Source organism: Hemiscyllium ocellatum, chromosome 7 (assembly GCF_020745735.1).
Source record: "Hemiscyllium ocellatum isolate sHemOce1 chromosome 7, sHemOce1.pat.X.cur, whole genome shotgun sequence".
Lineage (NCBI taxonomy): Eukaryota > Metazoa > Chordata > Chondrichthyes > Orectolobiformes > Hemiscylliidae > Hemiscyllium > Hemiscyllium ocellatum.
In genome coordinates, this window is record NC_083407.1 from 110,784,141 (window position 1) to 110,800,672 (window position 16,532).

Below are 16,532 nucleotides of genomic sequence, written 5' to 3' on the forward strand. Positions count from 1 at the left end.
CTGAACTGTAACTAAAGGTGAGAGAACAGCAACATTACAGCCAGCTGACCTCTGGGAGATTGCAGTTAAAACCAGAAGGACAGAGCAGATTTCAAGGGGAAGAATTGGTTAATGTTTGATGTACTGACGGAAAAATGCTGGCAATTTGGTGGAGAGAAGGCTTTTGCTCTGTCTGAACTGTCAGTCCACTCGACACTTACTTTTTGTATTTCCATGATTTGGAGGAGCCGGGGTTGGACTGGGGCGTACAAAATTAAAAATCACATAACACCAGGTTATAGTCCAACAGTTTTATTTGGAAGCACTAGCTTTCTGAGCGCTGCTCCTTCATCAGGTGGTTGTGGGGGAGACAATTGTATGACACACACTTTTGATATAAACTCTGTGTCTTACAATTGTGTCCTCCACAACCACCTGATGAAGGAGCAGCGCTCAGAAAGCTAGTGCTTCCAAGTAAAACTGTTGGACTATAACCTGGTGTTGTGTGATTTTTAACTTTGTATTTCCAATATGTCACTGTTTTTCCTGCGGATGTCTAGTTTTACTGCTCCCCTAAAGCAGCAGGCTTTTGGTACTTTTCAGCCTCCGTTTGTAGATTTGGTATTTGATATGTTACAGGATAAATGGAATTGAGACTTTTAGAGTGGTAACAGATACATTCTCTCCTGTTGACAGTTGGTGCTAATCTCCTCTAACAGTTTGCACTAAAACCATTTAATGAAGTGATTTACAGTTAATTACTTAAATCTGTTTGGTAAACTGTTACTGCAAAACATATCTATCAGACGCCAGGCCATTAACAAACTAATTAAGCATCCTGGAGCAGAGTTAAGGCACTGCATTCTGAAAGGAAGTGTTGAAGCCATGTGGGAGGAGAGTGTTCAGTGGATTCTGATGAGATTAAGGTACTTTCTTTTTATTGCCCATATGCCTGTCTAGAGAGCGTGATCTCACTTTATTGTTACTTAACTAGTGCGCTATTGCTCTGTAATCAAAACAGAAAATTCTGGAAACTCTCAGTGAGTCAGGCATTGGTGCGAGAAACAGAGTTGATGTTTTCAGTCAATGACTCCTTGAATGGTCATTTCTCTCCCCACAGATGCTGCCCGATCTGCTGGGTTTCTCCAGCAGTTTCTGTTTTCGTTTCAGATCTTCGGCACCTGCAGTTTAGATTAGATTACTTACAGTGTGGAAACAGGCCCTTCGGCCCAACAAGTCCACACTGGCCTGCTGAAGAGAAACCCACCCATACCCCTACATTTACCCCTTCACCTAGATTAGATCAGATTATTTACAATGAGGAAACAGGCTCTTCGGCCCAACAAGTCCACACTGGCCCGCTGAAGAGAAACCCACCCATACCTCTACATTTACCCCTTCACCTAGATTTGATTAGATTACTTACAGTGAGGAAACAATTCTTTGTTCTTTGTTTCAGCATCTTGCTTGTGTTGCTCTCGGTTGATGTCGGAGGGTTTGCATGAGGAAAGCAACATTCCCGCCTCCCCTTCTTTCTGCTCAGGAAGAGTTGTGGATCAAACTCCCACTCCTTTACGACCTTACAGTGGGAACATTTATCATCATTCGTATTGTGCTTGTAACATAACTTCCATTCCAGTTTCAAAGGAAATCATGTGGAATCACAATAGTCACAGAAAACTCTTGCAACTTCACAAGGGAGTTGGTCAGGGTTCACTCCAGACTTTCAGTTGCTTCCACCTCCCCTATTTAGGGAGCAATTCCTCCCACTGATGGAAGGGCCAGTAACTAGAGGAATTTCAACTTAGAATAGCTGACAAGAGAACCAGGGGAATGATGAGGAATCTTTTCCTTACTCAGTGGATTATGAGCTGCTATACGCGACAACAAAGGATTGTGGAAGTCATTTTAACAGTGACTTTCAAAAGCTGAATGGATAGGTTTTCAAAAAGGAAAGAGATGGGGAACTGACACTAATGGATAGCTGTGCCAAAGGGCTAACACAGATGTAACTGGCTGATTGGTCTCCTTCTGTTCTGTGCGATTTGAGGATGCCAAGTCATGCTGTTATTCATCCTCATTTCAGATGGTAATACTGATACATGGTAGTCAAACACGTCAGAGACACTTTTAGATACTGCTGCAGCTAATGGGGTCTGAACCTGGTCCTCGTGGGTCAGAGGTAGGGACATTATCACAAGAGCCCCTTGGATAGTCATATAACGTAGGACCAATCAATTGTTCTGAGACATAAGAATTAGGAAGGATATTTAACAGATGGCTAGTCCAATGTCCAATGTAAAATTGCATGTCCACCCCTTCCTGGTGAAGTGCTTAAACAGTGGTGAAAAACTCCCCTGCTGCTGCTGGGGTTGGCATATCAGGAGATGCCTCACTCTCAGCCCACTGTTTCACATTTATTGGTTCACACTTTCGGTTGGGTGTGAAACAAGTGTTTGTTTCTGGAACAGCCAAACCTGGCTATCCACTCACTTGCTAGCCTGGCTGCTTCAATTCACCCCTTTGCACAGCGCAACGCTAACTGTCACAGACTTGCATTGTCCACTGACCTTCAACTGAACAGGCAATTACTTGGCAATGGGAATAATTGCTGGCTGCATAATTACTCCCAGCTGTTCCGATTGGAAATAGAAGAGTAATTATCCAAGGTGAATGAGAGATTAAAATTCTGGCAGCAAAAACGCTGCTATTGGGCGAACCAGACTGAATGACAATTTATTATTTTGTGAAATTTGTAAACCCGAGAGAAATTACGATCGGAACTTATTGAAGTTAACCATTGGTTAAGATGTCAGCGGCGATCTTCAGCAAGTATTTTCACCTCACACTAAAGTGGTTCTGTCATGAGCTAGTCCATACATCTATGGACAGAACAGCCGAAGCAGCAGGGCCCTGACTTCCAAAGCCATTTTTGGTGAGCATCTGAAAGTCAACTCAAAAAGCGTTTATTGCCAACATTCCCTTTGAGTAACCCTCTTCCTAACTTGTTCTGACAAGCCATGACCAGAATGGGAGTCTCTCGGTAAGAGTATAGTCTTTTTTTGTTGCATTGTTTTGAACATGGATCACAGATAGAACTGCTAATGGAGCACCTATGCTTGACTGCATGAGTAGGGTGGAATTGGTTTAAATTGCATGCGATCAGATCCTATCTTTTAAATGATGTGGAGGAGCTGGTTAGATTAGATTACTTACAGTGTGGAAACAGGCCCTTCGGCCCAACAAGTCCACACCGACCCGCCGAAGCACAACCCACCCATACCCCTACATTTACCCCTTACCTAACACTACGGGCAATTTAGCATGGCCAATTCACCTGACCCGCACATCTTTGTGACTGTGGGAGGAAACCGGAGGAAACCCACACAGACACGGGGAGAACATGCAAACTCCACACAGTGGGTCGCCTGAGTCGGGAATTGAACCTGGGTCTCAGGCTCTGTGAGGCAGCAGTGCTAACCACTGTGCCACCGTGCCGCCCAATCCGTGTTGGATTGGAGTGGACAAAGTTAAAAATCACACATCATCAGGTTTATTTGGAAGTACGAGCTTTCGGAGTGCTGCTCCTTCGTCAGGTAGCTGTGGAGCAGGATCATAAGACACAGAATTTATAGCGAAAGACTACAGTGTCATGCAAACTGAACTGACACATTGAACAAACCTAGATTGAGGTTAAGTCTTTCATCTTTTAGAATGCAGGTTTCAGTTCATTAATATGTAAATCCCAGAACTTCCTTTAAGTCACTTAAGATTTTATATTTAAAAAAGTGACACCTCAGCTCAGACAATACATTGAAGATTACTTTAGATTAGATTAGACTTACAGTGTGGAAACAGGCCCTTCGGCCCAACAAGTCCACACCGACCCGCCGAAGCGCAACCCACCCATACCCCTACATTTACCCCTTACCTAACACTACGGGCAATTTAGCATGGCCAATTCACCTGACCTGTACATCTTTGTGACTGTGGGAGGAAACCGGAGGAAACCCACGCAGACACGGGGAGAACGTGCAAACTCCACACAGTCAGTCGCCTGAGTCGGGAATTGAACCCGGGTCTACAGGCGCTGTGAGGCAGCAGTGCTAACCACTGTGCCACCGTGCCGCCCGTAAGATGTGAAGTTAGAGTCTGTCTCTATCCCAATCTTGAGTCAGACTGGTTCTATTTCCAAAGTGGAATTTATGAAATATTACATGGATTGACCGCCTGCAGATTGGACCAAAATCTGTGACCCATTCTAAAAGTTGAAAGACTTCACCACAATCTAGGTTTGTTCAATGTATCAGTTCAGGTTGCATGACACTGCAATATTTTGCTATAAATTCTGTGTCTTATGATCCTGCTCCACAGCTACCTGACGAAGGAGCAGTGCTGTGAAAGCTAGTGCTTCCAAATAAATCTGTTGGGCTATAACCTGGTGTTGTGTGATTTTTAACTGTTATCTTTTAAAGTCAGTGATACTTCTAAGTGAAGTCGTGGTTGAGGGCGATATTGCAGTAGGCACCAGAAAATACAGGCTAGTTTGAAAGGTTGAATAGGCTGGGGACCTTTACTTGAGAATGAAATGCTGAAAAGTGATCATCAAACTTATGAAAGAGTGAAACAGGTGCAGTGTAGCAAAGTCATCCACTCTAGATGACAAGATGAAAATTAAGTCCCTTAAGTACAAGCTAGGCATTGAGTCATAAAGATGTATACCATGGAAACAGACCCTTTGGACCAACCGGTCCATGCCGACCAGATATCCCAACCCAATCTAGTCCCACCCAACCCATATTCCTCCAAATCCTTTTAAATGTTGCCATTGTACTAGCCTCCACCACTTCCTCTGGCAGCTCATTCCATATACGTACCACCCGCTGCATGAAAAAGTTGCCCCGTATTCTCTTTTATATTTTTCCCCTCTCACCATAAAACTATGCCCTCTAGTTCTGGACTCCCCCACCCCAGCAAAAAGACTTCATATTCATCCTATCCACGCCCCTCATGATTTTATAAACCTCTATAAGGTCACCTCTCGGCCTCCGCAGGTTCGTAGTTCCTTGAAAGTGGAGTCGCAGGTAGATAGGATAGTGAAGAAGGCTTTTGGTATGCTTTCCTTTATTGGTCAGAGTATTGAGTACAGGAGTTGGGAGGTCATGTTGCGGCTGTACAGGACGTTGGTTCGGCCACTGTTGAAATATTGCGTGCAATTCTGGTCTCCTTCCTATCGGAAAGATGTTGTGAAACTTGAAAGGGTTCAGAAAAGGTTTGCAAGGATTTTGTCAGGGTTGGAGGATTTGAACTATAGGGAGAGGCTGAACAGGCTGGGGCTGTCATTAATAAATTCAGTGGGGAACTCAGGAAGTATTAAGTATCTGAAGCCTGCGATCAAATAGAGTTGCACAGCAGAGAATTTTAATTGGCAGCTCAATATTCTCATGAGAAATGAGTAGAAGTCTATGTTGGTGAGGTTGGGTGAAGAACTGTGTGGGAGAAAGTTTCAGGGAATGAATGCAGACACCGACATTTTGGGTCTGTTTGCCTGTTTCTCTTCTGTAAATATGTCATGATACTTTGCAATTTTGTTTTTAAACTGGTCGGAGAAAGTATAATGATGTAAAGATTAGATTACTTAAAGTGTGGAAACGGACCCAAAATCCACCCAAACTTACCACTTCACCTCACGCTATGGCAATTTAGCATGGCCAATTCACCTAACCTGCACATTTTTGGATTGTGGGAGGAAACCAGAGCAAATCCACACAGACACTGGGAGAATGTGCAAACTCCACACAGTCTGTCACCTGAGGCTAGAATTGAACCCCTGGATCTCTGGCACTGTGAAGCAGCAGTACTAACCACTGTGCCACCCAAATCAGTTCTGAATGCCACCTAGCTTCAGGGAAAGATAGAATGAATGGTTTGGATCATCATTCACAACACACAGGGGTTCTTCACATGTGATTTTTCTAGATGTTGAATGCGCTACTCTGCAAGAAGTAGCGAGAGGAATATTTTGAATCAATAATAAACTTAATTCATCCCAAACATTTAGCTGTCTTCAGTGTCAAAACTCTGCAATTAAAGGGGTAAAGGTTATCCAACACTCAACCTGGTCGTCAATTATGGGAGTGACTCATATTGTCCTAAACAGTGGACAGGCCTCCAGAGCACCCTACCTCGATTCTCTGCGGATAATTTAACTTTAAACATGCTTGCTGACTTTCCAAATACTGCAAATGGAAGCAGGAAGGTTTAATTAAACAAGTCAACTTTCTTTTTAAGGAGGTCAGTGTGTTAAATGAAGCAGACTGATGTTCAGTCTGCTGCATCACAGGATAATGCGAAATGGCTTTGCATCTTGAATCCCTCAGGTGTCCAATTCTCTGTTAGAGTTGTGCATCCTTTCGAGAGTAACCAAGGTAGGGTCTTCATTCCTCTGACTTGAGGGTTAACAGCCTCGAAATAAGGTCAAAAATCAAACAACACCAGGTTATAGTCCAACAGGTTTAATTGGAAGCACATTAGTTTTCGGAGCGACGCTCCTTCATCAGATGGTTGCGGGCTCCTGATGAAGGAGCGTCGCTCCGAATGCTAGTGTGCTTCCAATTAAACCTGTTGGACTATAACCTGGTGTTGTGTGTTTTTTTTAGCTTTTGTACACCCCAATCCAACCTGGCATTTCCAAATCAAAATAAGGTCAGTTGCCTTTACTGGAGGATATGAAGATGTAAATAATGCCATAAGTACAGGTAGAAAATTGGGCTGGAGATAGGGGCATATGGTATAGGTCCATATGGTGCATATTGGACCCTGATTGCTGTTTCTGGGTTGATGCGTTTGGGAGGGGGTGGAGGTGATCTGATGCAATGAGCTATTAAGGCTCACTTATCAGAAATAGTCATGGGGTAGATGGTACAGCGAGTCACAAACCCTAATGGTCTCAGTTTAGGAGCTGTATCTACAGAAGAGAATGAGTGAAACTGAGTTCTGCACCTAACTATTGGGGAAAAAGACATGAACATCTTTTGATAGTCGTGAAACATTAGTGATAATGAACCAGCAGGGGGTTTTATATTCTGTCTGGTTTACTTCCGCCTCTCAGTCATGAGAAGGAATAAATGACTGTGAACAAAAAGGGCAGATGCTTCACCATCAACCTGTATGCATTACTAGCTAAGAACACTTTTACCCTGAAAGGATCCTCACTCTAGCTGTCACGTCTGTAGTGGCACCACCTCTATATGTTAGAGCGCGACAAGACAGCAGTATTTACTCAAATAATTCAACTGTTACTGATAACTTGTAGCATTAACCCTGTAGAGTAGAGCTCAATGTTACAAGTTGAATTAGATATATTGATTTAGTGTCTTACGTTATAATGACTAGTCAGCCAATTTTTAGACACAAGGAGACTGTTGAGCATTTTCAACTTATTGCCTCAAATTTAAAATTCTTCAGGTTAGGCTCTAAGCTATGGACTTTAGCATTCCCTATAGCACTTTGCCTTCTCCTCACTCCCTTTCAAAATCTTCCATGAACCCTCCATCTTGACCAAATGTTGACCACCTGTCCTTATATCTCCATGTGTAGCTCAGTGTCATCACTGGTAACCCAATTGATAACACTTGGCTATGGTACATAAGTGCTGGTCTCTCTAAGCTAATGAGAATGAAGTTGGTCTTGTATCCAGGGTCCCACTCAGGGTCTCTACTTCCATGTAACTTGGATAAGCTCCACTCCTCAACCAACACAATCGGCAGTGCAGAACACTGGGCTATCTTGAAGTTGTGAAAGATGATTTATTGATCCGAGTTCTGTTCTTCTTTTTCTTGAGTGGGAGAACTAAGCACCCATTTCACGGCTGGCCTAAAAATTGAACTAGGGAGGCAACTGGGATATTCAGGATGGTTACCTGTACCTCGGGGGCATGCAGTTTCCACCCTCCCATTGATGCCGTAAAATCTTGTGCGCATCCAGGAGTGGATAAATTTCAACGTCACACATCCTTCGGCCTTCTGCACAGACATGTTTGAAACACTCAATTTTGTGCACGCTTTATTAAATTCATGTTGCACATGCACTTTTGCTCCCATTTCAGCATTCAAAATGAAAATGTTATTTGCTTCTAGCCCTGCAACCCTTTGAAATGGTGACCCTCCTCCAATTCAAGCCTTTTGGACAGCCCTGATTTCCTCCGTTCTCCCACTGGGAGTCACGCCTCTGTCCTAGGTGCTGAAAATCCCATACAAAATGTCTCAATTTGACCATTTCTTTCTCCTCGTTTAAAACCAACTATCCAACTGCATTTTTTTTTGGTTGCTCGATCTATTATCCCCATTTGTGGCTCAGTGTTCAATTTTGTTGAATTATTTTCCTGCGAAGGTGGAAAATAGTTGGCGACCTCAGCCCACACCTCTCAACTGTCGAGAAATGATTTGTGAAACCCTGACTGATCGATTTTGACCCGTTGGTTTGAGACAAACTCCATGCCCTCCTCCAAAGTCTGCGGGTGAGCCCACCAAATGCTGAGCGATTCCCTTCCCAGATGGTGGGCAATTTCCTCACCCAACATAGTGTAATTGGACAGGGTATGCTTGAACTAGCAGAACATCTGGACTGAGGTGAGGACTCCATTGTTGATTGCAATGAAGGCGTCCTCACTGTTTTGTGGTCAGGAGAAGGTTGGTACAGGAGTTTTGTATTTTTCAGACTCTGTTTAAAGGCCAAAGTATTTGGAGGCTTGGGCACAACAGTCTAGGGCAGGTGGATGCCCTGGTACCATGAAAGCACAGTGATTGGCAAGCTACAGGAAAGGTGCCACACGTGTGACAGTTATTGTCATGCACAGAAAAAAAAATATTGCAGGAGAATTTCCCCTCTCCAAAGTGAACTTGGTTAAGCGACAAATCTGTGCGTAAATAACATGCATGTATGTTATTATTGTTCCTTGCTAATGTGATCTCAAGCAAGTGGCAGCACCAACATTTTCACTTGCTTCAACTCTTCTGACCTTGACCCAGAGCACCTGACTTTAACTCTCTGCAAGTGAATAAGTTTGGCCTGATGAGAACAACAAAGGTGCATGGATGTGGACATAATCTAGCTTCTGAGAATGGAATTAGCAGAGTGGATAAAGGGGGACCAGTGTATGCACTGTATTGGTGCTGTATAACCACATTGTTGAAAGACTAATGTACCTCATGAAGGATCAACAGTAAAACATTAGCATGGTTCATTTGTTCATGGACAGAAAGTAGGTTAAGCAGGGCATTTTCATGTTGGCTGGCTGTGACTGGTGAAGTGGTGCAAAGGTTAGTGCTGGGACCTCAGCTATTTCTGAGCTATTTTATGGCCTTAGATCAGTAAAGTGGTGTCATGAACAGTGCTTTGAACCAGCACCTGCTCAGTGATGCTAGGTTTGGGTTCGGCAAGAGCCACTCAGCTCCCGGCCGCATTACAGCCTTGGTTCAAACCTGGACAGAAGAGGCGAGGTGAAAGTGACCGCGCTTGACCTCAGATGGACTGCAGTGGCTTGAGAAGGCAGCTCACCACCACTTTCTCCAGGGCGAGTAGGACAAACAATAAATCCTGGCCAAGCAGAGACACCCACATCTCATTTGCATGAATAGAACAAAAAGGATCAAGAAACCCAGAAAATCAACACACGAGCATGAGAAACAAAGAGGGAGACAAATGGCACAAGGGACCTTTATTGCAGTGGGCTAGAGTACAAGAGTAAGAAATGATTTGGAGATGCTGGTGTTGGACTGGGGTGTACAAAGTTAAAAATCACACAACACCAGGTTATAATCCAACAGGTTTAATTGGAAGCACACTAGCTTTCGGAGCAATGCTCCTTCGTCAGATGATGAAGGAGCGTCGCTCCGAAAGCTAGTGTGCTTCCAATTAAACCTGTTGGACTATAACCTGGTGTTGTGTGATTTTTAAAAGAGTAAGGAAGCCATTTTGGAATTGTACAAGGCCATGGAGCATTATTTTAGGCGCTTTCTCTTGCTTTGGAGGCAAGAGTAAAAGTTCTAAATTGGGGAAAGGCCAATTTTCCTAAGCTGAGATGCAGTTTGGCAGAAGTGGACTGGAAACAGCTACTTCAAAGTGAGTCAGTGCTGAAACATAGAACAGTACAGCACAGTACAGGCCCTTCAGCCCTCGATGTTGTGCCGACCTTTTATCCTACTTAAACAAACGTTCTAAAGCATTCAAGGAGACCGAGACAATGCAGAACACACATGTTCTGACAAAGGAAAAGGGTGGGAGTGCCAAATTTAGACAGCCCTGGATGTCAAAAGGTCAAAAGAAGAACATTTATGTCGGATGTTAAAGGTTCAATCCCACAGAAAGCCATAAGGAATGTAGAAAGTGCAGGGGTAAAGTTGAAAAGAAAATTTGCAAAGTGAAGAGAATGCAAGAAAAGATATTGGCATATAAAATTAAGGAGAACCATAGCTGTTTTATTACTAGAATAGAAAAAGTAGAAGACAACTGAGAGGGATATTGAGACTCACAAGGGAACAGGTGTGTTTGGAGATGAAATATATGGTCATTGCTCTTGAGTGATATTTTGGGTGGAATCCTTTTTTTAAAGTATGGAGACATGTGTATAAGGTAGTGACTAACATGCCATTCTCTCTGCCAAGATAACTCACCAGCTTGCCCACCAATGTTTTTTCTTTATTTTGCTCGTGTACATGACTGGCTGTCCAGCATATATAGCCATTCATTAACTGCCCTTGAACTGCTTGGCATGCTTGACCATTTCAGAGGGCAGTTGAGAGTCAACCACGTTGCTGTGGAGTCTGGAGTCACATGTAGGCCAGACCAGGTGAGGATGGCAGATTTCCTTCCCTGAATGACATCAGTCAGCCAGATAGGTTTTTTTTAAATCGGCAATAGTTCCATGGTCATCATTAGGCTCGTAATTTGAGCTTTTTATTGAATTCAAATTCCAGCAACTGCCATGGCGGGATTTGAATCTGGGTCCCCAGGGTCTCTGGATTAACAGTCCAGCAATGATTCCAATAGGCCAGCTCCTCCCCTTGTATTATTGGTAGCAGTCTCTGCTCGGTGCAGTGCTGCTAGTAGTGGAGACCTTGGGTTGGGTGGGCAACTCTCAGGGAGGAGCTGGTTTCACGGAAACTGTGTACCCGCTGCGGGCTTGACGACACTGAAGAGCCCAAAGCTGACCAATAACTGCCAGAACGCAGACGTCTCACTTACCTGCCACCCTACACAACTGGGCAGTCCTCCCACAGCTTTTCCAGCATTGGGTGGATGATGGGGTAATGAGGGAAGGGCGTGTGTTGAGATACATCCTGTCACTAGCATTAAATCCTGCTCCTTGTTTTTAAGCGGGCTGTGGAGGCTTCGAGTCGTGAGGGAAAATGTGTCAATGCAAGTTTGATTAGCTGCAGAGCATTGCCATTCTGTGGCAGCTGGCTGCGATCATAATTCAGGTACAATTTGTACACCGCACACTCAATCATGCATTGTATTTCAATTTGCTGTAAAAACCACATGGAAAAAGTATTTCAGAATGAATTAATGCCTTTAATCTCTTGCCCAGTGATGCTTCAGGGGCTGACAGCAAGGACGTGTTAGTTTACTGCCAAAAAAAAGTGAAATATGAAATGTGCTATTTTGTCAGCAATACCTCCAAGAGCATATGTGTAGCGTTTTTGTTAATCTGCCCTTTATGAATTAATCTTTTCTTTTAAGAAATGCAGAAACTGATGCCTCCTTTGGAACAAAGTGCTGCCTGTGGATTGGGTGTTTAGCTAAGTAAACACATGATACAGGCACGATACCAAGTGCACACTCCATCATAATCTCTTTTGCATTATTACAGTCAAAGTCTTAGATGGGGTGAACTTTATTGCCGATGTCCCCACTTTAACACCTGCTTGCTCTGTCCCCATTACCCAATGTACAATTCAAGTGGATCGCAAAGGTTTAACAAGGATTTTTGGCAATTCATTGAAAAGGATGATCATAGGATCCTTACTGAGTGGAAACGGGCCCTTTGGCCCAACAAGTCCATACCGACCCTCCGAAGAGTGTCCCACCCAGACCCATTCCCCTGATGACCCAACTTTATCATTTACTGTAATGAATTATCCCTAGGCATACATCAGGAATGGTTTCAGCCATCAGTTGACACTAAGCTGTTAGCTATCAGGAGAGGACTGGGCATGGTCTAAAAGTTAGGTTTTAAGGATGGTTTTAAAGGATGGGAGAAAGCTACGAAGTTACAGAGGCTGAGGGAAGGAATTGCAGAGCTTAGGGCTTGGATCGCATAACCTCCAATGGTGGGACGATGGCCATCATGAATGCTCAAGAGTCCAATTTGGAGGAACATCAAACTCATGGAATTTGTAAGGCATATCTGCTGAGAGGCTGCTAGGTTAATGTTCAACCTTGCCCTATACCCCACAAGATTTTATATGACATGTTTGTGTACCCTTACATTACACCTTACAATAATAAACATGCATGGATACAGACAAATAAGACACACACATGAACAAACATAAGCAAACAAATATACACACGTGCACAAAACACGCATGTGCCTACAAATGCATGCTGCACACACAAAGACACATCCATGCAGGCATGCATATGTGCACACACATACACCTCTAAGATTTCTGTAGTGGCAAAAGGCACCAGACAGGAAGCTGCAATTGCAATGTGTACCATTGCAATATCTTTCTCCAGAGTGATTCCATGAAGCAAGTCCAGACAATGAAGACAGCCTCAGACCATCAATACAATGGATAACGTGCAGGAATATTGATAAAAGTCACTTCTCCAGATACAGGTACTTCATACAACAGCAAAAGCAGGCAGGAGTGGAACTGCAAGCATAGGAGAGTCAGAAGCTGTAACTGTTATCTGTTTCACCTGCACTTGCTGCTTCACCACTCTCAAATCTACAGTCAGTTCCAGCTCTCAGCAACCTGTCAGTTTAACTGATAGGCCATGTTTTTGCACAAATCACTAACAGCCGTAGTTGAGAGTGGGAAAGAGTGGGTAGCTTTGTGAGTCGAGTTTCTCAAAGGCCAGCAGCATTTTGCCACCCCTCAAACGTTGCTGCCCTCAGTGATTGCCTACTTTGTTATATGATTGCACCAGGTCAGGTTCTCAGAGATTACAGAGGCAGGGAAGGGTGAAGCTGTGAAGGGAGTGGAAAACAAGGATGAATAAGTATTAACTTGAAGCTTTGCCAGGCCAATATCTTATAAAGTCAGGTCTTATCCAATTGTAAGTTGGTTGAGGGAATTACAGTTGTGTGAATGATCCTCTGCTAATGTGGGGTCTGTCAGGCACCAGTTGGGAAGCTTTTTTCGGTATTGCTACTTCATGAGGGGATAGAACTCCCTCACTGCTCACTGTTCACTGAACTGTCAATCTTCTTTGGTTCGACAAAGCTTTCTGTTAAGTTTGTGGTTTGTTAACAAACAGTTATCTGCACAATTTCAAGAAGATGCTGATCCCTTGTTTCGTTTAAAATGATGATTCATGCAATCAACGATAGCAGCTTATTTCATGTTTTCAAACCAGAGAATAGATTGGTTCGTCATAATCCATTGAATATTTTTTTCCCAAATTGCTGTTGACAATCAAATGTAGAGAGTGGCAGCACGTAATTAAGGCCATAAGACACAGCAGTAGAAGTGGGCCATTCAGCCCATCTAGTCCATTCTAGCATTCAATGAGATCATGACTGATCTGATAATTGTCCACTTCCCTGCTTTTCCCCCCATAAACCTTGATGCTCTTAATGCTAAAAAAAAGGTCTATCTCAGCTTTCAATATACTGAATGATCCAGCCTCAATAGCTCTCTGCATGGAAGAATTCGATAGATTCATTACCCTCAGAACAAAGACTCTGTCTCATCTCTGCCTTAAGTTGGCACCCGCTCACTCAGAGATTATGCCCTCTGTCTTCTGCTCTCCCACAGAGAAAGCAGCCTTTCTGCATCGACCCTCTCAAGTCCCCAAAGAATAATAAACATTTCAAAAGACCTCCTCATATTCTTCTCAACTTCAATGAATACACACCCAACCAACTCAACGTTTCCTCAGATATCCTTTGATACCTGGAGTCAACCAAATCAGCCCTCTCGTTGCTGCTTTGAATGTCAATTTTACTAGCTGAGGGGACTAAATCTTTCCACAATGTTCCATGTATGGTACAATTAGTATCTCAGCAAAGCCTTCCTATTTTTATACTCCATTCTTTTTGAAATAAGAACCAACCATCAGTTTATCTTCCCTATTTGCATAATGAACTTGGATGCTAGCATTTTGTGATTTGTGGGCAGGGATACCCCAAGTCCCTCTGTGCTGCGACTTTCTATTTAAATAACACTCAGCTCTTCTGTTTTTCCTACCAAAGTGGGTAGCTTCACATTGTCCACATTATATTCTATTTTTGCCCCACTCACTTAGCCTGTTCATATCCCTTGCTGGACTGTTTTGTTTTTGCTGGTTGGAGGTCAGTGACTAGCAGTGTGCCTCAGGGATCAGTGTTGGGGCTGCGATTGCTTTACAATTTACGCAGATCATTTGGAGTTGGGGACCAAGCACGCTATGTCAAAATTCATAGATGACACTATGATGAGTGGTAGACCAAAGTGTGCAAAAGACACACAGACTGCAGAGGGGTATATAAAGGCTGAGTGAGTGGGCCAGGGTCTGGCAGATGGAGGAAGGGTCTGGCATGCTGCATTGACAGAATGCTGCACTATTGGAGGTGCCATCCTTCAGGTAGAAAAATAATGGAAACCCGAACTAAAATCTTGAGTAACTGCCAAAAAGCATTGGCATTATTTGCAGAGGAGCAAGGCAGCTCTCCCAGCCTGTATTCCTTAATCACCAGCGTCAAACAGAGGAAGTCGTCACTGTTACATTGCCAATTCGGGGATGGTGTTGTTGGCAAATTGTTTTTTGTGTTTCCTGGATCATAATCAGTTCTTCATTAGATGTTGATCACTTGGAACATCCTGAGGCCAAGAAAGATGCTTTATAAATGCCAGATAAGTTTGTTGAATTAAGTTTGATGAATGAACAGTTGGAGTGTGGAGAATAACAGTGATTCACTCCACCTTCAGCTGCAACCACACCGGGAGTTGCGGTCTGTTCAGAATTGTCTAGGAGACCAGCCCAGAAGGAGAAAAATGAGCAACCATTGAGCAGGTTCTGGGGTGTGGGAAGGGTTTACTGACGTGACCGTAAGGCTGTGTGTGGTGGCAATGCAACCTTTCAGCAGATAGTTTGATAACGAGCTGATTTAGACATTAATAATGACTGGACTCTAACATTCACTCCCTCAGCCTCTCTGTCTGTCTCTCTGCACTTCTCTTCCATTGGTATTCTCTTGCAAAGCTTTCTTTTTGCTTGTCTGTCCTGAGGTCTGTACTGATGGCTGTGTTGACGTTTGACTGCGAGTGCTCCAATGAAGAGCCACAGGGGGTTTTTCACTCCATTAAAGACTCTGCAGAAATGTAACTGGTTGATATCTGAATGGCAATATGTGGCAATCAGATCTGCTGTATCCCAACTCCCCAATACTTGCCAAACACCGGGTAATTTACCATACTTCCAGAACTTCTTAAGGTGAGAATTCATTTTCTATGTTTTAAACATTGACCTTTGGTTATTTGAGTTAAAGTCCAGTTGATTGAGTTGCAAGTGGGTGTATATTTGCTGGATTTAATGGTAAAGAATTGGTTGCACTTTATAACTAGCATCAGTTAGGAAACCAGACAATCTCAGCTTCCAGGATTATTTGTAACAGACTGGCATCCGGGCTGAGAGACCGCGCCTGTCAGTGCTATGATCGATTGACGTATGTGGCTACCAATTAATTTCTCCGTTGCCACAGACAAAGCAGGCTTGACTCAGCAGGGAGATGAAATACGAGCAGGATCCACAGTATGATGTATTGCAGAGGTCAGCTCAGTTTGGTGTTGAACAGTGAGACAGTAAATGTGTATGGAAAGAATGTGTTTATGACTGGCCAACAAGTCATGAACAGGGCGGTTTGTCTCCTTGGCTTCCATCCACCAAAGGGTGGTGGTAAACTCAGTCAGCAGTGCTTCATCCATGTGGTAGAGAGAATCTGAAAATGTCAACATACCAACTGTGTGCAAAAAGAATAATGACATGCAATTGAATAGTGCTTTTAATGCAGTGTAAACATCTTAAGATGTTATCAGGCAAATGTTGATATGCAAAAGGACATTAGGACAGATGATCATACGCGTTGCCAAGGAGGGAAGCTTAAAGGACAGCCTTTGAGACAGAGAGGTTGGGAGTTTTCGGGAACTGAGGGCCTAGGCATTTGAAAGCATGGACATGAATGGTATGGACATTGTACGTCCCTGAAGTTAAAGGGCCATATTGAGAGGAGCATGTACATTCGGGGTTTGGGGCCTGTCTGAAATTACAGGAGTTGAGATCAATGACACCATAAAGGGATTTGAGCAGCAGGATAAAGATTTTAAAATCCCAGCATGGCA

The 16,532-nt window shown here is 43.5% G+C and overlaps 1 protein-coding gene across 1 annotated transcript in view; it reads left to right on the plus strand.

Annotated features, from left to right (window-relative positions):
- Positions 1-16,532, plus strand: part of LOC132817270 (receptor tyrosine-protein kinase erbB-4-like) — a 956,628-nt gene that overhangs the window by 372,361 nt on the left and 567,735 nt on the right. The window lies entirely within an intron of this gene.